Source organism: Notamacropus eugenii, chromosome 2 (assembly GCF_028372415.1).
Source record: "Notamacropus eugenii isolate mMacEug1 chromosome 2, mMacEug1.pri_v2, whole genome shotgun sequence".
Classification (NCBI taxonomy): Eukaryota; Metazoa; Chordata; class Mammalia; order Diprotodontia; family Macropodidae; genus Notamacropus; species Notamacropus eugenii.
This window is the reverse complement of record NC_092873.1, coordinates 964,165-984,850: the sequence shown is the minus strand read 5'-3', so window position 1 is coordinate 984,850 and position 20,686 is coordinate 964,165. Positions and strand designations below refer to the sequence as shown.

General features: G+C 41.6%; 1 pseudogene; it reads right to left on the bottom strand.

The window, feature by feature from the left end:
- Positions 1-3,699: 3,699 nt before the first annotated feature.
- Positions 3,700-16,221, bottom strand: LOC140522020 (PWWP domain-containing protein 2A-like; annotated as a pseudogene).
- Positions 16,222-20,686: the final 4,465 nt, after the last annotated feature.

Genomic DNA, 20,686 nt, shown 5'->3' with positions numbered 1-20,686 from the left:
CTGATCTCAGGGCTGAAGAAGGACCAGGCTTCCAAAGGTGCCATATCATGGACAGAACCCAGCAGCACCTATCCCACCATGTTTTCTCCTTCATAAAACCCCATGACACATGAGCTTGCCCATGGCTCAGAGCTCAGAATCACAAGGACACTCCGGCTTTGGTTGTTTCCTTGCCTCGGGGGTCATGGCAGAGGTCCTCAGCTTGGTCCCTGGGCCCGCTGAATTCAGCCCAGGCCTGCCTGGTTCTCTTCAGCTGGCCCAGAAAGTATGATGCAGCCTCCCAGGTGGGAGGGTCCATTTCACCCATCCAGGTTGGCAGGGGCCCCTGAGCTCTCTCAGCCAGCATTTCCTAGTATGTCAAAGAAAAATGTGCTCAAAAACAGTCACAGCGTCCAAGTGCCAGGAATATGGAGAGAAATGAGGAGATGAGCTCCCTCAAGTCTGCACTGGTGCAGCCCACACACTACACTGCTCTCCTCTCCCAGTCCAGTGCAACAAATTCTTCCTATCAACCTTCCAGGTTGTCTTGGGTGGGAAATCTGCCACACACTCTCTTTGTGGATTCTGCCTATAGGATTCGTTCAGATTCACCAGTTAGAGGTAGTTGAAGAAGTTTGTGGGGGAGCTCAGGTGAGTCCCTGCTTTCACTCCTCCACCTTGGCTCGCACCCCCCAGAAGGTTTTAAAAGATACACAGGAAATCAGTGTTGGAAGGGAAAGAAGATCATTTCAAGTACAGGCAATTGGAGGAGTGATGACATGAAGATGGAAAAGCCTATGGTATGTTTAGAGAGAGATGAATCATATAATTTCGCTGGGACACAGAACATGTGGAAGAAAGTAATAGGAACTAAGGATGGAAGATGAAGTTGCTGCCAGATTGGGGAGCATCTTGATGTGGGGGGAGGGAAAGAATCTGAACTTTCTTTAGGAGACAATAGGGAGCTTATGAGAATGCTTGAACAGAGGAGGAATATTTGAACAGGTAGGTGGGGTAGTCATTTCACCTGAACTGGACTTTTCACCCAGTTTATCTGAAATTCTTCATCTGTAAAATGAGCTAGAGAAGGAAAAGACAAACCATGCCTGTATCTTTTCCCAAGAAAACCTGAAATAGAGACATAAAAACTGAGACATGACTGGAACCATTGAACAATGTGACCACACTCTAAGAAAATTAGTCTGGCAGTGATATGAGGATATGAAGAATGAAAAGGGGGATGAGAATAGAGGTGAAAAATGAAACCTTGGTAAGAGGCTATTACATTAATCTAGTCCGGTGGTGGTGAGTACTAAGGGGATAGAAGTAAAATCATTTGATGTTGGGAAAAGATTGGCTTAGGTAGATCTGACAAGACTAAACACATTTATCATAAAGGATAGAAAAGTAAAAACTCAATAGTGATTTGCAAGCCTTTGAACTTGGATACCTTATGAACAGTAGTACAGTGCTACTGACAGAAATAGTAAACACAGAAGGAAAAGCATTTTTAAGGAGAAAACCCAATTAACTGATTTTTGGCTATAGTTGAAGTTGAAATGCTGGGTTAAAATGTGTCCATTGTAAATTCAGATCTGGGGGTCATAAGAGTGGCCATATCTATATAGCTAGATTTGGGAGTAACTGCTATAGAGAGAGAGAGATATACTAGGGGTTGAGGTAGGGTAGATTACACCAAATAGAAATGTCTGCAATTGAAGATGCTGGTTTTCAAGACCTAGGGCAACAAATTTCCATCACAAGGGGAACGGGAAGGAAGGAAGGAAGGAAGGAAGGAAGGAAGGAAGGAAGGAAGGAAGGAAGGAAGGAAGGAAGGAAGGAAGGAAGGAAGGAAGGAAGGAAGGGAAAGAAAATGGATAGAGTGCTTAGACTAGAGTTGAGTGACCTGAGATCAAATGCAGTCTGACACTTACTAGCTGTAGGACCCTGGGTGACTCACTTCACTTCTGTCTCAGTTTATTCAACTTGAAGAAATGAAATGTTAATATTGAACTATTTACAGCAAAACAAAATAAAATAGAATGAGAGTAGATCCATTCAGATTGTTCTTCTTGTGTTATTTCGGTGATATCTGACACCTCATGACCTCATTTGGAGTTTTCTTGACAAAGATAATGAGTAGTTTGCCAATTCTTTTTCTGGTCATTGGATAGGTGAAGAAATTGAGGCAAACAGGGTAAAGTGACTTATCCAGACTTACATAGCTAGTATGTGTCTGAGGTCAGATTTGAGCTCAGAAAGATGAGTCTTCCTGACTCCAGGCCTAGTGCTCCAACCATTGGGCCACTTACCTGCCCTTCTATTCAGATAAGTTTTAGAAAGTCAAACACCCAGAAGACTGTATTATATGACAGGAGGAAAAGCCAAGATCTGAGGAATAATTCAGGTGGAAAAATCAGTGCTATGTCCACATGAGTACATCACAGTGACTAGCATATCTTAAGTACTAAATCAATGCTTATTGACTGATTGATGGAGACACAACTTCTGGCCCATTGTCTCTGAACTGACCAAAACACCTGGATTGAACTTACTCACTCATCAAACTCAAAACTGCCAGTGTCCCATTGCCATGGTGCCCCTCTACTCAGGCCTGCTGTGCCTCACTGCCATGCCTCTCTACCTCATACTGATAGAGTTTGGGGACCATTTACCATTCCATAGAAGCTCAGGAAAGACTCTTTTGTTGATAGATTGTCCCCTTTCTAAGTGTCCCATCGCCAGTGGAGTCTCCTTCTCCCTTCTCTACCCATCAATTGAATTTCCTTCAAGCACAAGAATTTCTAGCTGTTTTTTTTCCATATTGAGTCAGTTTTTTTTACACTTTTGCATACATATCAGAGCATTACACAATCACCTTTTCTTATTTTCTGTCCTGCACACAGATACCCTAAAGGGAATTTTTTTTCAAAATTATGAAATTAGGCTTATCCAAAATGCAACAATTACACACCACAAGTAATAGGGAAAGTGCAATTTACTAGGATGTATTCTACAAATTTAGCACTAGACAGTCAGGACAAAATCTGACCAGTTTAGCAATCAATTATTAACATTATTCAAAATAAACCTCTTCATCTGAATTCCCAAGTAAGAACCTTGGGAAAAAACCCAGGAAGTTATAATTCACAACTCTGCAGCATTGACAACCCTTGATACCAAACTCTTGAGCAATTTTGGAGCCTGTCCCTGAACAGTGAGCATCCATCCCTATTTCAGTTTGACAAAAACTGAAGTGTCAGCCTTATGGACTATTGTGCATAGAAAAGCTTATATGTTCTTTAATTTGTTAAACAAATAAAATAAAAAAGCAAGTGGTCACTTAAATCCTAAATGTTCCTATTGTACCACCACAGGCCCAGGTACTACTACCATCCTCCACAGCTGTAATCTGTGTCACGTACTAATAGGCTACATATTGGGAAGAACCTGATGCATATTCCCTGCAATAAAAAATACCTTTCAATTGAGCTTATGGTTCTCTGTGTCTTGGGGTGAGGCTGAAGAATTTTAAAACACAAGATTTTCACTTGAAAATATTGTGAAACATCTCCTGTTGAGAAAAAAAAAGACTGCATGGTCAGTTTGTTTAGTTTGCCTGTAAAGAAAGCTATCAAGAGAATAATTTTTTATTCAAAAAAGCTAAATGAGTGCAATTTCTTTTTCTCTTCCAAGTTTTGACCAAGTGTCCATTGTATAAGTTATTTCTAATGAGCCTAATGTGGAGCCTCCAAACTTTTCTTTCTTACCTTACTGGCTATGTTCACATTTCAAATTGTGTTAACAGGGCCCCCACTTCAAGAGTCAGGTACTTCATTGCTTTATCTGCCTCTGCCATAGCCTTGTTATACAAGCCCTTTCTCTTCTTACTGAAGCATGAGTGGAAGTTTTCTCAAAAAGAGAAAATTGCAGTAGCACAAGGAAAGATGTTGGAGACCCAAACCATGAAATACAGGCCTCCTGTTGAATTAACAGGTTGGTTATCACTCCAGCTTTCAGTGATGGTAAGAATACAGGCTGGCCTCCACAGGAAGCCATAAATTTTGGCCCAAACAATGTCCCCTACGTACATGGTCACATAATCTGGTGTGAAGCATTTAGAAACATTTTTGGAAAAGACCTTCATTATCAAGGAATTACTGAGCTATTTCTCTTCCTTTCAAGAGGTGGAAAGTGCATCCATACAGCCTGCAGGAACATGCAAACTTTGAGTACCATGTGAACTGGAAGATTTGAAGTCATCTGCCCTATCAAAGTTACACACTGTTGCATGGAAGAGTCAGATTTCTTTGGGTTTATGGTCAAGTAAACAGTGATATTGTTTTTCTGCCCTTTTTTGACCAAAGTCTGGTGTTCATCTGGTTCATCTGAACATGTACTTCACTTGTGTCCTGAACCTCATGGCTGGCCTCTGTCAGACTTTTTGAGGGATTCTGATTTTCTGCAGGGGCCTCACCTGGGGTTTGGGTGACATCTTGCCACTCCACAGTTTCTCAAGTCTGGACTTCAGGGAAGAGTTAGCTTTCTTCACTCTTGTCTCTGTGGCTTCCAGTGCAACTGGGATGGAACAGAACATGAGCTGGTGATCTGAAACCACGGGGTCAAGTGAACCTTAAAATATATATTTTTGGAAGGTCAAGTTTCGCTGTTTCTTTTGTGCCGTTCTTTGGCCTTTTTCACACTTCCCAGGTTTTTGCTTGGTCCCTGTTCTTTCTTTTTAAAAATTTTCATGTACTTAACTGAAGTTTTGAAATATTTGTCTGAGCAGATACTTGGACTAGTCTGACTCTGCTGTGAGTGATATTTGACACTGACCACAGCATTTCTTTTCTGGCTGTCATTTTGGTGTTTCCCATCCATTTTATGGTCAGTTTTCAGTTTTATCTTCATAGTATTTAATCCTACCGCTTCTTCCCTTTTGGTTATCATCTCATTCAGACCGCTCCCTTGCAATGTCCCCCTTTTTTGATTCAACTGAATTTCTGGGCTCCTCCCTTTGGGGTCATTGACTTTTCCAGGGAGGAGGCTGAGGTATTGATTGGTCATCCGTGTCCCGATCAACAGAGGGAAAGGATCAGGGCTCCTCGAAAGGGAGGAGGTGCTTTCCAAGTCCCCACGCTTTCAGCCAGGATGGGTTCTGGTGGCAGAATGGGAGAACGGCCATCAGGAGCAGCGCCCTGCAAGTCCCACTTGATTTCTAGGCTTTCTCGGAACCATGTCCAGTGGAGCCACATGGCTTCGTGTTGATCTCTGTATTCTCTTCTGGGGAAAACTGCCCCAGGGCTTCCAGGGGGCCCAGGCTGCTTCTCCAGACCTGCTGCACAGGGAAGGCTAGGCTACCACGCCCTCTGCTGGACAGATCAGGACGACCCCGAGAAAAGCTTCTCCCCGCGGTGGAAGGACAAGAGGAGGGCGTCCTCTGTGAAGGGGCCCAGGGGACCCGCGCCTCCCAACTGGACCACGGTGTGGGTCACGGTCTAGGCCCCGGCCTCCCACGTGAGCAGGGGCTGGGCCACGTGCTGACGCTGGGGCAGAGGCCGAGGTGGTGGCGGCTCCTCGCGAGCTGGCCCTTTTCCCTCCGCCTGAGACCATATGAAGAGCTCAGGTCCCCAGGGGCTGTCGTTGCCTCCCCGTCCTCGTTCGGTTCTTTTACTCGGGGTGGCCTGGTTCCGCCTGAGAGAGGCGGCTCCAGCCTGGGCTCGGCCCGGTCGTGCCTTTCCCCAGGCGGAGGCAGCAGAGGCAGGTTGGCCCCAGGGCTTCCATGGCTTCAGGCCCCAGGCGTTGGTGTGGGCCTCGCGGAGCGGCATGGGCGCCATCTCTGGCTGGGCCTCGCAGCGTCCCCCTCCCCCCACCGGGACGCCGTGGCAGCCATTTTCTCCGTGGCTTCTCCTCCTCCTCCCTCGAGGGAAGCCACGGCCTCGGGCTGGCTGGGGCCTGTTCAGGTGTGGGCACAGTGGGGTCTGTAGCCTCCCCTCCTGGAGGGACAGGGCATCTTAAAGTGTGCTTGCTGGGCACCCGCTGAGGGCATCTGCCCTGATGAGTGGCCTTGCCTGGAATGAATCTGGGGGCCTGCTTCTTGAGGGGGCATGGGAAGGTGCAGCCAGAAGGGTCCGGGAGAAGCCCCTGGTCTGAGGGCCCCTTAAAGCCACTGTAGAAGACAAGGAGATCCGAGTAGGCGGGGCTAGGAAATACCAAAACCGGGAGGGGGGGGGGGCTAAGTCCCATGAATGGGCCGAGCTGCGACCAGGGAGAGAGTGAGGAACTGAGCTGCTGTCCCTGGTTGTGGGGGCTTGGGTTACCCTCTCCCCACCGGCAGCCTGACCCTTGAACAGGCCTGGGAGTGTGGCCATGGTCCAGTTCATCCTGGCCACCCTCCCAGCAGCTGCCAGCAGCACCAGCCTGAGGGAAAAGGGGGCAGGGCCCCTGGGCAGCCTTCCCTCAGCCTCAGCCCAGGAAGTCATGGCTGGGAAGGCCCCAGCATGGGCCACCCCAGCTCCTAGGCAGTGCCCAGCTGGCAGTGAGCAGTGAGGAGCCAGCCCCTCTTCTGTCAGTAAGTCTGGGTTTATCGTTTGCGCTGCCATGTGATTTCCAACTAGTTTTGTAAAGTTCTCTTATATGGAGTATCTGAGTGACCATGGTGAGCCAGAAAGGGTGCTAGACAAAGAAGTTTTGCATCTGAATTGGGCTTGGAAAACCATGTGCTAAAAAGTGAGATAATTTGACAACTTTGAAAGTTGTCCTTTTTTCAACATGTTAATGAGAAGAGGAATGGTTTTCTGTATGAAGTCATTGGGAAACGCTATTGAAATCACCTCACTGGCAATGGGTTTGTTTCCTATTCCAAATACATAATATTGTTTCTCCTTGGTACGTTGTTTTTCATTAGTTCCAGAAAATATGTGGTTTACTATCAGTCCAGAGGAAAATATCCTCAGGTGCACGGGCAGATCAGTTCCTTGGTCCCCATGATTCCCCATATTTTATAAACTTGCTAGATCCTCTCCTAAGTTGTGAGATTAAAGTCACTGATGACCTATGTCCTCATGTTACAGGGAAATCTCATTTCACTTATGCTTGTTATTTAATCTGGAATTAAAACATGAGTAGGAATGTATGCAAACTATTCAAGACTCTAGTTAAAGATGTTCCCACTTCTTAAAGGGAGAGCAGTAATGAGTGAGAGCAGTAAGGTGTTTTTGTCCATCTGAAGATGGTTAATAATTGAAGAAATTCTACTCCAGACACTGTTTCATGAAATCTATTCTCCCTATATATAATTTAGGATGATTATATTTACATGTCCCTAGTGTTTTATTTTTTGTTACTAAGAATGTTGAATTTAGGAAGAAAAGAATTTATTTGGTACGAGTACTAGTTCTGCCAAATGTGATGAATCTCTTATTGTTACCAATGAGAGTTTCTAGCCAGTATTTGTTATCTAGGACACGTCATCCTTGAGAGCTGACCTCCCCTGGAACTCTGATGATTGGAATTTGCTATTCAAGACCTTATGGGACTGTTGACTGCTACTTTTCTTGAGTCTGACTCCAGGTACAATCATCAAGGAATGCTACTGAGTCAGTGATGCGTGGCGCTAACAGTCTTTTGGTATTTTCCATCAAAAAACTGCAGGGAGTGTTCTCATGGGAAAGGCTGAGAAAAGGACTGTTTCCAAGAGACAAAGTAGGATTCTCCTTCACTCAGTTTCCCCCAAATGAGTGTCCCAGCCTGCTGACTTTAAGCCTGTCCCAATGAAATGGTCATCTATGTAACTTGCCTGGAATCGACATGAAGGATAATAATGAAACCTACTCCCCAAGGTTCTTGTGAGGACCAGATAAGGTCGTATTTATAAAGCAGTATCTTTACAGTACATCGTAGATAATAAATACTCCTTTCCTTCCTTTCTCTATTCTGTCTTTCCATCCTCCTTTCCTCCTTGCTTCCTTCTCCTTTCTTTCTCTGTTCTTTCCTCTTTTCTTCCCTCCCTTCTTCGATTCTTCCTTCCTTCATTTCTTCCTTCACTCCTTCCTTCCTTTCTTCCTTCTTTCTTGCCTTGCTTTGCCATTTAATTCCTGCATGACCAGACAAGTCAATTAGTCTTCTAGCGACTTTGTTTTCTCTATAAAATGATGATCTTGTACTACATGACTCCTGAGGACTCTTTAGACTCTAGTTCTGTGACTCTATGAACTCATAAACTTCCATTAGTGATAATTATGTTAAAACATTTCCAGGAATTTGGCCATGAAACTCAAACTTTTGCTAGATTGAGATAGAGAAAGCACCTTCAGTACCCTAGGTCTTTCATCAAGAGTATAAAAGCTGATTTTTTGCACTTTCTTCCTTGTCCAATGACTTTTGTCAAGAATCTAGATTGTAAGGTCAGGCAAAGTAGAATTTTTTTGCTCTTTTTGTTTTACTGAAAGTGCTGGTGAGTAATATGATTAAGGAGGATCTTTCTCACCCATTGTCAGTCCTGGGAAGATTTGTGGGACCCTCCATGCATTTTGTTAATGAGGCACTAGTTCTCAAGAGATATGATGGCCTCTGGTTCTGAAAAGTGTGTGAAGACTCTTGCGGTTTCCTGACTGGAATTGTTTGGCCAGAGGACGACTCTGGGAAGCCGCCAAGAATCTCCCCCACCCTCAACTTTGAAAACCAAGTGCTTCCCTCTCTGGTTACCATGGTCAGACAGTTTGACCTGTCTGTGTATTGATTTTGGTCAGGCAGAGGAAGCCATGTCTGTTCATCTTTAATTTCTCTGTATTTTCTTTGAAGTTCAGGGTGCTGACTGCCCTGAACTAGGTGAATGATATAGGTACTTGCTTAAATAAATAATACATCTGCTTGATTAAAGTGATTGTTAACTCCTCAAAAGGTACCTTTTCTTTTATGAATGCAGATCTTAGAACCTGTGGTAGTAGGCCCCCCTGTGTATGTTGGGGTGCTTAATGACACACAGACTCATTCATAATTGCGAGAGTTGGAGGAAGATAATGGAAACTAATACAATGTAGAAAGCATTTTTCGATTATTCTTATGCACATAATCTTCTGGGGACTACAGACTCAAAAACAAACCTGTGAGACAGCCCCTGCCTTCAAAGAACTTACCTTCTCCATGGGGATTAGCATGGTTTGTGACTTTCTCCAATAGCCTTCCCTCAGCAGTGTAGAACCCAGTATAGAACCAGGTGATAGTAATGGTTGATATTCACGTCTTGGATTAAGAAAGTAGAATAGTAGAAAATGAATGGGATGAAATATTGGTAAGAAGTTCGTAGAAGAAATTGACTATGAGAGACAAACCAAGTAGAAAGACAAACCATGTCAGGAAAGGAGGTGATGGAGGTGTAATTTCCAGGTGTAATCATGGACTAATCCACTGGGCTTCCCATTCACTTGACTATCATAGTCTAGGTAGCTGTCAATTGACCATCATTTATGAGATGCCCACTAGGGGCAGCTGGGTGGCATAGTGGATAGAACACTGGGCCCAAAGTCAGAAATCTGTCGCTGTTGTTATACAGTCATTTCAGTTATGTCTGAACCTTCGTGAGCCAATCTGGGGTTTTGTCGGCAAAGATATTGGAGACGTTTTCCATTTATTTCTGTATCCCATTTTATCGATGAAATACTGATGCAAAGTGGGTTAACTGACTTGCACAGCACTACAGAGCTAGTGTCTAAGGCCAGATTTGACCTCATGAGGATGAATCTTCCTGATTCCAAGCCCCATGCTTTAAGAGTTGAAGTATAAAGCTGTGTGACCCTGGACAAGTCGTTTACTTTCTGCCTACGTAAAACTGGAGAAGAAAATGACTAATCACTCTAGTATCTTTGTCAAGAAAATGCCATCGATAGTTGGTTCCCATAGACATGGAGGGTCAGACACAACTGAATTCTTGAACAACGATAAGATGTGTGAGGTACTGTTATAAGCACTGGTATCATCCTCCATCCCTTTGGTTGTCTTTGTTTATTTTGTTTTGTTTTCCTTATTGTGGATCCTTAGTTCAGGTTTTTGAGTGATCAGATATGTCTCTCAACCTCTCAATGCAGGGGGTTTGATGCGATCAGCATGTCATCCACTCTGAAGGGCCTGAGTATCTCTATTGCATTTGGACTAAGCACAATGTCCTCCCTAGCAGTAGCAAACAGTTCTGGATTAGGAATGTTAATCAAAGCATACAGGAGAGAGATACATTCATCCAAACTGTTTGCTCTGTATCTGAGTCACTCATTTTTTCTGACATGACATTCCTTGACGATATCCTTCATGCCATTTATCACATAGAAATCATCAATAAGAATATGCTGCAACTTCCTTGAACAAATTCTGTGCCTCTCCACTATCTTTTGTGTTACCAGAAACTCACTGGACATTATGATGTACAGTGCTTCAGAAGCAATATAGTACCATCGGAAAAAGACTGTTCCAATAAGGTAAAAAAGAACTACTTTATGCCAGGCACTGCACTAAGTATTTTTTATAAGTATTATTAGATTTTAAGGTCCCTGAAGGGAGGGCCTTGGTTATTCTTTCCTTTTCTTTTTTTGAATTTTATCCCCAGCATTTAACCAGGTAACCTGGCATATAACAGACACATGAAAAATGTTTACTGATATTATCTCATTTGATCCTTACTAATAATCTGCAAAGTAGAGATAGGGAATAAGAACCACACCAAGTGCACTGTTGTTCTCCTCATTTTACTGGCTAGAAAACTTAGACAAAGAGAGGTTAAGTGGCTTCCCTTAGGTTCTACTGCTAGCAAATATCTGAGACTACATTTGAACCCAAAGCTTCCTGATTGCAGGTCCCAGTGCTGTATCCACTACAATATCTAGCTACTAACTTCTACAAAAAAAGATATTCTAGTATTTTTCATTTCACATATTAAATGAATAGATAGTATTAGGAGATTTCCCCAACTTTTCATTGTACTGGGTACCTAGGACAGAATGTGGGTGCATTAATTTTTGGGGAAGGTACAGAAGTATTAGGAATCTGTTCCTTTCTGGTCCATTTATCCTCCAACAGGAATAAAACTGGTTTTTTTTTGTATGGAAACAGAGTGGAGAGAATGGCAAGGAGATTACATTTCCTCATTTTCTTAGCCTTCATGAATTTTGGAATAATGAGGCCTGATGTAAAACTAAAAGTTTTTATAAGAACCTCAAATAATATATTCTTCCATAGTTAGTACTTTGAGGATATCTGATTTCCTCACCACAGTGACTCCCTTCAGTGACACAGAGGACTCTTGGACTTGCAGTGAGGAAGGTGTGAGTTCATTCATGTTTCAGACATTTATTATCTTTCTGACCCTGTGCAAGTCAGTGAACGTCTCTCAGCCTCTGTTTCTTCACCTGTCAAAATAGGGGTAATAATAGCACCTATTTCACAGGGTTGTTGTGAGGAACAAATGAGATAATGCATGCCAAGTTCTTTGCAAACCATAAAGCTGCATGTAAATGCAATCTCTTTCCATTGCATAGTACCTGACCAGCACATAGTAAGCATTTAATATATCCTGGTTGACTGGCTGATAAGCCCTTAATAATTTAATGCATATTTTTCTCTGATTTTGAATAACATTTTATTTTTTCCAATTACATGTGAAAACAATTTTAAGACTTAAAAATTAGTCCTAAATTCAGTACATATGTTTCAAGAGAAAACCGTGTAAATGAATCACCCTGGTGATTAACAGATAGCCTGGTGATGAGCCTCCCCAAAATTAGCTAAGCACGTCACCAGAAACAGACATATAGTCCTGTACTCAGTCGTTTGAGATTAGTAGGGTCTACCTAACTTTCATTTCATAGGCATAGCCTTTGAGAACCAAGGCTCAGGCCCAAGGTATGAGAATTAATCAGGGTAGCACAAGAATGTAAGTCAATGTTGCACATAAACCAAGATTCCACTGGATCTGTGCTCTCACTGAAGGGATGAATGTGCAAGTAAGGGATTCCATATTGCAAATCACAGCAGTCCATGTTTAACTATTCTGTCTAAATCTTTTCTCTGTTCTCCCATGACTTTAGGGCTGGAAGGGACTTTGAAGTTTCTGTAATCCAAGCCAATAAATGATTTACGTGAAGAAACTGAGGTCCAGAGGGGCTCCATCATTCCAGTAGTACATGGGAAGGGAGGGGCTTGACCTCAAATCCTCTGAGTACAAATCCATCCATTTTTCAACCACATTCTGCTGCTGAGGCTGTGTGTGTGTGTGTGTGTGTGTGTGTGTGCTCAGAAGGCTTTATTCTCGTTCTTTTCAGATTACCTTGATGCCAGTGATTGAGATTCAATGACAGGGCACTTGGGAGGTCTATGGAGGTAGCTGTTTGTTCTTGCTTCTCACAGAGGACTGTGACCTCAGGGAGCAAGGAGCTGTCTGAGGCTGGATTTGTTTTCAGGTCTCCCTGACTACAAGCTCAGTTCTCTACCTACTGTAGCTGCCCCTTTGACGTTTCTGGTCATTCTTTTCTCCTGGATGCCCTCTTCTGTCTCTATTATTGCCACTGCTGTTTCCATATTCCCCAGCTATCTAAATCAATTTCATTTCCATCTCCTCACTGCATCTTCATCTACATCACTGCCAGAACCTGTTGTTGTCATTCAAGGTTATATCCTAGCAACTCTTCTGCTTCCATAAGAGGGGTGCTTGTAATCTTTTGTGCTAGAACTGCTTTGTCAGACAATCTACATCGGCCCATCCAAACCAAGGTTTCTAATATTGTATTTTAGTATGGAAAGAATATTCAATGTAAATGGCATGCTAAACATCAAGAAAAGGGTTAATTTTTGATAGACATAACTGTAACTTTTTCCAATACCATCAAGAAAGTTAAAAATATTTAAAATGTAACAGCTTCCATTTATAGAACATGCCATTATCCATAATGTTAGGAGAGAATTCACAAGGTGCCAACATGGTTTTTTTTTTTTGTTTTTCTTTAATGATTCCAGAAGTAAAACCTATGGACATTTATAAGGGAGTTATAATTTTGTAAATTCAAGAAAATAGAGAATATTCTCTCTTTTCTACTCAGAAGGTAAGGTTTGGCTTTGACTTTTTATCCTCTGGTTAAGAGGAAATGGAATATATTGCTAGAGAGTCATATTTAAAACCAGCAAGACCTGGATCCGAGTCTTGATCAGAAGATCAGATCAATCCTGCTTGTGGCACTCTGGGAAGTTGCTTACCTTCTCAGTCATCGAGGCAGTGTCTTAGACTCTAAATCATAGAGAAGGTAGGGGATCTTTGCAAGAATCAAGAGAATTTCTTTTCTGGAAAATCTCTATACCACTGAAATCACAGACCTAGTCCTTACTATTCTCTTCCTTGTTATGCAGATAAATGCATAGAGTCCCTGGATCCATAAGAGGGAGGATCTCAGGCATCTACCAGTGAGGGAAGAAAGGAATTTAAGGCCTGAAAGCAGGTTCAGCAGAGGTCCCTGGCAAGCACGTATTTTGCTTTGAATTGGTTTTCCTTCATGAATGTGTGTTGAGAGAAGGTGATCCAGAATACTACATGGTTTTATTTTCCAGCATGCTGCAGGTATTGCAGTCCTCCACCTTTGAATCACAATTTTCCTCCACTGTGAGATACTCTTAGAAGGATGCTTGTACATCTTCAAAGCTTGGTGCAGCAGTTTCTCTAAGTGCCGCCTGTCATGTGACACTTGGACCTTTATCTAACATCTCACTTCCATCGTATTTTAAACAAGTGCTTTTTGTTCCTTTAGAAACTTGATTTAAAAAAAAAACCACTAACCAAAAATCCTGTATACAGAGCTTGATGGAATGAGTTGAAGTCTTTTCTTTCCTTGGCCTCTATAAGGCGTTGGTTGTTGTTGTGGTGATGGTCACTTCACGTAAAGTATCTATCTCTCTGTATGTATTTATGTATGTATGTATGTATGTATGTATATATGTATGTATGTATATAAACACACGCACTCACACACACATGCACAGGTAAGGTTTACAATCCAGCTCACTTAACAGAGACAGCTGGCTGGTGGAGGGACTGGAACGTTGGACCTGGAGAAAGGAAGACCTGAACTCAAATTCTAGCTCAGCCACAGGGCATGCCACTTGACTTTTCTCTGACTCAGCTTCATTAAAGTGTAGACAATAATAGATTCTACCTGCCAAGTTTATTATAAGAATCAAAGGAGATAATATTGGTAAATTGCCTTGCAAAATTTTCAGTACTATAACTTGATTTTCAAAATCCATTTTCAGCTCTTCCATAGCCTGATCCCATTGATTGGGTGGGATACAGAAGTCTTGACTTCTGTGTCTTTCCCTGATGGTAAGCATTGTTCTTCCTTATCAGAAAGGAAGGGAGGAAATACCTGTTCACCAAGAAAGTAAACTTCTATAGTCTTATATTTTTCACTTTTCTGGGCATGCACTGAACCCAAGGAAGATATTACATTAAAGGTCCATGGTTCCCTATATTCACTTCATGGACAATAGGAGTTTCTGTCTTTACAAATTTCGTAGAGATTATCTCATTGTTTATCATTTGTCCAATTGTCGACCCAAAAAATCCAAATAAACACATGTTGGCAAATAACCTAAAAAGCTAACTCTGAAGTAATACATGAAAACTGTAAACCTCCAAATATCTAATCTGCAGCAATGACTTTAACACAGGGTTTGCATTTACCTGAGAAATATTTGTAAGTAACATACTCTCCATTTCTCCATTGACCAATATAGTAGATACACTTTAAAGTATCTCAACACATACATTGAACTCAAGGAAGACATATCATTAACAAGCTTGTTTCCCTTGATTCTCTACATTGACAATATGAGCTTCAGTTTCCACATATTTCCTGGATGTTATCTCAGTATTTATGGTTTCTCTAATTGTAGGCCGTAGTATTAAAAATATACACAATTTGGCAAATAACCTAAAGAGAAAATTTCAAGTAATATATGTAGTGGGAAAACCCCTAGTTATCTTATCTGCAACAATGAATTTAACATACGCTTTTCAAGAACCTGGCAAATATTTGTAAATTACAAATTCTCCATTGCTCCATTGGCCAATATGTTAGATACACTTTAAAGTCTTTCAACACGTACATTGAACCCAAGGAAGATAATACATTAACAGCCTTTCTCACTTTTACTCTCTTCATGGACAATATGAACTTCAATCTTATAAAAATTTCCTGGAGCTTATCTCAGTGTTTAAGATTTCCCCAACCGTAGGCCATACGAATCCAAATAAACACCTTTTGGGAAATAACCTAAAGAAAAACTCTGAAGTAATATATGTACAGGGGAAACCTCCAGTTCTCTTATCTGCAGCAATTACCTCAATGCAAGCTTTTCAGGAATCTGGGACTTATTGGTAAATATCACATTATAAATTGCTCCATTTACCAATATGGTAGATACACTTAAGATTTCTCAACACATACATTGATGGTTTGCTTGCATGTCTCTCATTGCTCTTCCCAGTTTTTCCTCCACTTCTCTAACTTGATTTTCAAAATCCTTTTTGAGCTCTTCCATAGCCTGAGCCCATTGATTGGGTGGGATACAGAATCCTTGACTTCTGTGTCTTTCCCTGATGGTAAGCATTGTTCTTCCTCATCAGAAAGGAAGGGAGGAAATATCTGGTCACCAAGAAAGTAACCTTCTATAGTCTTATATTTTTCCCTTTTATGAGTATCTACCCAACCAGTGACTTGACTTCTGAATGTTCTCCTCACACCCACCTCCCCTCCTGATCCTCCCAGCCAGAGCTTGGGGTCTGAGACTCAAATGCTGCTTCCCAGCCTCAGGGCTTTGGGCGGGGGCGGGGCTGTTATTCAGTGTGAGATAAAGTTTAGGTGCTCAGGTGGGGAGCAGGGCCGCCTCACATGCGCAGTTCCCTCAGGGGGTTTATGCAGAGACCTTGAACAATGGATCCAGGCTTCAGCCTGCTTGAGGAGCCTGGGTCTGCTCCCACCTCTGCTGCTGCCTCCTAAGGGGGCCTGAGTTATGGGGGCCCCCCACTTCTCTGTCAACCCCCCAAAGAGACCCTCTCCCCAACCCTTATCACCTGTGGGTGGTGGAACCCACGCTGCCACTGGAGATTCCATCCCCGAAGTCCCCTGGGATCTTCTCCTCACAGCTCCCAGCGGCCAAGGAGGGCTGGGCTCCGCTCCAGGTACAGAGCAGACGAGATTCTATTTCCATATTCTGCTTCCCAACTGCAATTCCAAATCCAAATTCGGCTTCCAAAATCTAGTTCCAAATTTCAATTCCAAATTCCATTTCCAAATTCCAATTCGAAATTCAACTTCCAAATTCCAATTCTAAATTCAGTTTCCAAATTCAAGTTCCAAATTCCACTTCCAAATTCCACTTCCAAATTCCAGTTCCAAATTTCAATTCTAAATTCCTCTTACAAATTATGCTTCTAAATTCCAATTCCAAATTCCAAATCCCAATTTAGCTTCCCAATTCCATTTCCAAATTTCAATTTCAAATTCCATTTCCAAATTCCAATTCTATATTCATCTTCCAAATTCCATTTCTAAATTCAACTCCCAAATTCCAGTTCCAAATTACAATTGAAAATACCATTTCTAAATTCCAGTTCTAAATTCAACTTCCAAATTACACTACCAAATTCGAGTTACAAATTTGAGTTCCAGATTCCAAATCCAAATTCACCTTCCAACGTCCATTTCCAAATTTCACTTTCAAATTCCATTTCCAAATTCTAATTCTATATTCAACTTCCAAATTCCACGTCCAAATTCCAAATCCAAATTGAGCTTCCAAAATCCAGTTCCAAATTTCAATTCCAAATTCCATAACCAAATTCCAATTCTAAATTCAACTTCAAATTCCAGATCTAAAATCCAAATTCAAATTCGACATCCAAATTCCAGTTCCAAATTTCAATTCTAAATTCCTCTTCACATAGAGCCCATAAGAATCTAAATCAAGTCATTTTGACAAAAAACCTTGACCTACACCTTTGAAGTAATACAAATAAATGGTAAAACTCCACATTACTTATCTGCAGCAATGAGTGCAATACAAGGTTTGCAATTACCTGGGAGATATTTACAATGCTCACAATCTTAATTGCTCCATTCCCCAATATGGTAGATACATATGAGGGTATCTCAACACATACATAAAACACAAGGAAGACATTACATTAAAAGCATGGTTACCTTTATTCTCTACATGGAAAACATGAGCTTTAAAGTTCTAAAAATTTCTTAGTGTTTTCTGAGTATATAAGTTTTCTTCAATTGTAGGCCATAGGTAGCCAAATAAACATATTTTGGCAAATAACCGACAGAGAGGCTTTTGAAGTAATTAATGTAAAGGGTAAACCTCCAAAATTCTTACCTGCACCAATGAACTTAGTACAGGGTTCGCAGTTTTCTGGAAGATATTTGCAAACATCCCATTCGTAATTGCTCCTTTGTCCAATGTAGTAGACATATTTGAAGGTATCTCAACACATACCTTGAACAAAAGGAAGGTATAACCTTGAGCACTGGTTCCCTATACTCTCTCCGTGGAAAATATAAGATCCATCCTTCTGCCAATTTCCTGGTGTTTACCTCGGTATAATAAATTTCTTCAAAGATAGTCCCTAAGAATCGAAATAAACACATTTTGAGAAAAAACATTAACATACAACTTGGAAGTAATATAAATAAAAGGTAAACCTCCAGATTACTTATCTGCAGCAATGAGGGCAACACAAGGTTTACCATTACCTGGGAGATACTTGCAATGATCTCATTCTCATTTGCTGCATTCCCAAATAAGATAGATACATATTTATGCAAGTATCTCAACACATACCTTGAAGAAAAGGAAGACATTACATTAAAAGCATTGATTGCCTTTCTTCTCTACATGGAAAACATAAGCTTTAAAGTTCTACAAATTTTTATAACAAATTCAACTCACAGCTTATTAATAAAAGTCTGCTTTCTAATGACCGTTGTAAATTTATGTCTCAAATTCCAATTCTAAAATAAAATTGCAATTGCAAAGGAAAATTGAAATTTTACTTCCAACTTCCATTTCCATAGTCTAATTCAAACTTCCAATTTCAAATTACTAAAGAATCTACATCCCTTTTCAAACTTTCCCTCTCAAATTCTATACAAAATTCTAATTCCAAATTTTAATCCTAAAATTGTGTCCCAAAATAAATTTCAAATTTTTCTTTAAGTTAATATCCTAATTACAACTACATGCCCAAGAAGCAAAGCAAAAGTAAAATTGTACTTTTTCAACACAATTTCCCTACTTAGTCAATTGGAAATTCAAATTCTGAATTAAAATGGAAATTTGAGGTTACGTTCCAATTTTAAATTAAAAATTCTAACCCTAACCCTAACCCTAAAACGTACCTCTAACCCTAACACTGACCCTGGCCCTTACCCTAACAGTGATTCTGACACTAACCCTGACCCTGACCCTAACCCTGACCCTGAAACTAACCCTAACCCTGATCCTAACCACAACCCTAACACTAACCCAAACCCTAACACTAAACCCTAACCCTAACCCTAACACTAAATGCAATCTAAACCTAACCCTAACCCTAACAATAACCCTAAGCCTAACCCTAACCCTAAACCTAACCCTAACCTTAACCCTAACCCTAACAATAACCCTAACCCTGAACCTAAACTTAACCCTGACCCTGACAATAATCGTTTTCCTGACCCTAACCCTGACCCTGACCCTAACCCAGACCCTGACCTTAAACCTTACCCTAACCCTAACCGCAACCCTAATCCTAACCCTAACACTAACCCTAACCATAACCATAACCCTCACCCTATCCCTAAATGCAATCTAAACCTAACCCTAAACCTAACCCTAACCATGACCCCTACCCTAACCCTCATTCTGACCCTAACACTGACCCTGACCTTAACACTAATGCTAACCCTAAAATGCACTCGATTAAAACCCTCAATTCTAGACCTAAACCTTACCCTAACCCTAAACCTAACCTTAACCATAAACGTAACAATAACCCTAACTCTGACCCTAACCCTACCCCTAAACCTGACTCTAACCATCACCCTGACCCTATCCCTGACCCTGACCCTAACCCTGACCCTAACCCGAACCCTCACCCTAACCCTAACCCTAAAATGCACTCGATTAAAACCGTCGATTCTAACCCTAACCATAACCCTAACCATAACAACAACCCTAAAATGCACTGGACTCTAAAGCTCGTTTCTAAACCTAACCCTAAACCTGACCTTAACCTTAACCTTAGCCCTAACCCTAACCCTCACCCTAACCCTAAATGCATTCAATAACCCTAACCATAACCCTAACCCTAACCCTAACCCTAACACTAAATGCACTCTAAACCTAAAGCTAAACCGAAACTTAACCCCACCCCTAAATTCTAAAATGAAACCTAACCCTAACCTAACCCAACCCTAAACCTAACCATAACCCTAACCCTAACATTAAACCTAATCCTAACCCTAACTCTGACCCTAACCCTAACCCTGACCCTGACTCCGACCCAAACCCTCACCCTGCCCCTAACCCTAACTCTGACCCTAAACCTAACCCTAACCCTCTTCCTAAACCTAACCTTAACCTTAACCCTAACCACAACCCTAACCCTAAATGCACTCTAACCCTCACACTAACACTAACCCTAACACTAAACCGAACCCTAAACCTAACCCTAACACTAACCTTAACCCTAACTCTAAAATGCACTCGATTCTAACCCTCGATTCTAACCTTAACCCTAAATCTGACCTTAACCTTAATCCTAACCCTAACCTTAACCCTAACCCTAACTCTAAACCTAACCATAACCCTAACCCTAACCCCAAATGCATACGATACTAACCATAACCTTAACCCTATCCCTAACCCTAACCCTAACCCTAACCTTAAGCCTAAACCAATGCTTAACCCTAACCCTAACCATAACCATAACCCTAACCCTAATCCTTAATCGAAACCTAACCATAACCCTAACCCTAACCTAAACCCTAAACCTAACCCTAACCCTACCACTAACCCTATCCTTAACCATAACCCTAATTCTTACACTAACCCTAAACCCTAACCCTAAAATGCTTTCTAACCCTAACCCTAATGCTAACCCTAACCCTAACCTCAACCTTAAATATAACCCTAACCCTACCCCTAGCCCTATCCTTAACACTAACCCTAAATGCACGCGATACTAACCATAAACTTAACCCTATCCCTAACCCTAACCTGAAACCCTAATCCTAAACCTAACCCGAAAGGTAATAGCAACACTAATCCTAAACCTAGCCGTAACCCTAACCCTAACCCTGACCATGACCCTGACCCTGACACTAACCCTAACCGTAACCCTAAATATAACCCTAACCCTAAACTTAATCTTAAATACGATTTTAACCCTAACCCTAAGCCTAACCTTAACCCCGACCCAATACTAATCCTAACCCGAACCCTAACCCTAAGGATAATCCTTACCCTAACCCTAAATCTAACACTAAGCCTAAACCTATATACTAACCCAAACCCATAACCCTAACCCTAACCATAATCATAACCCTAAGCCTAAACCTGAATCCTAACCCTAAGCCTAACCCTAACTCCAATCCCAGGCCTAACTTTACCCCTACCCCTACCCCTA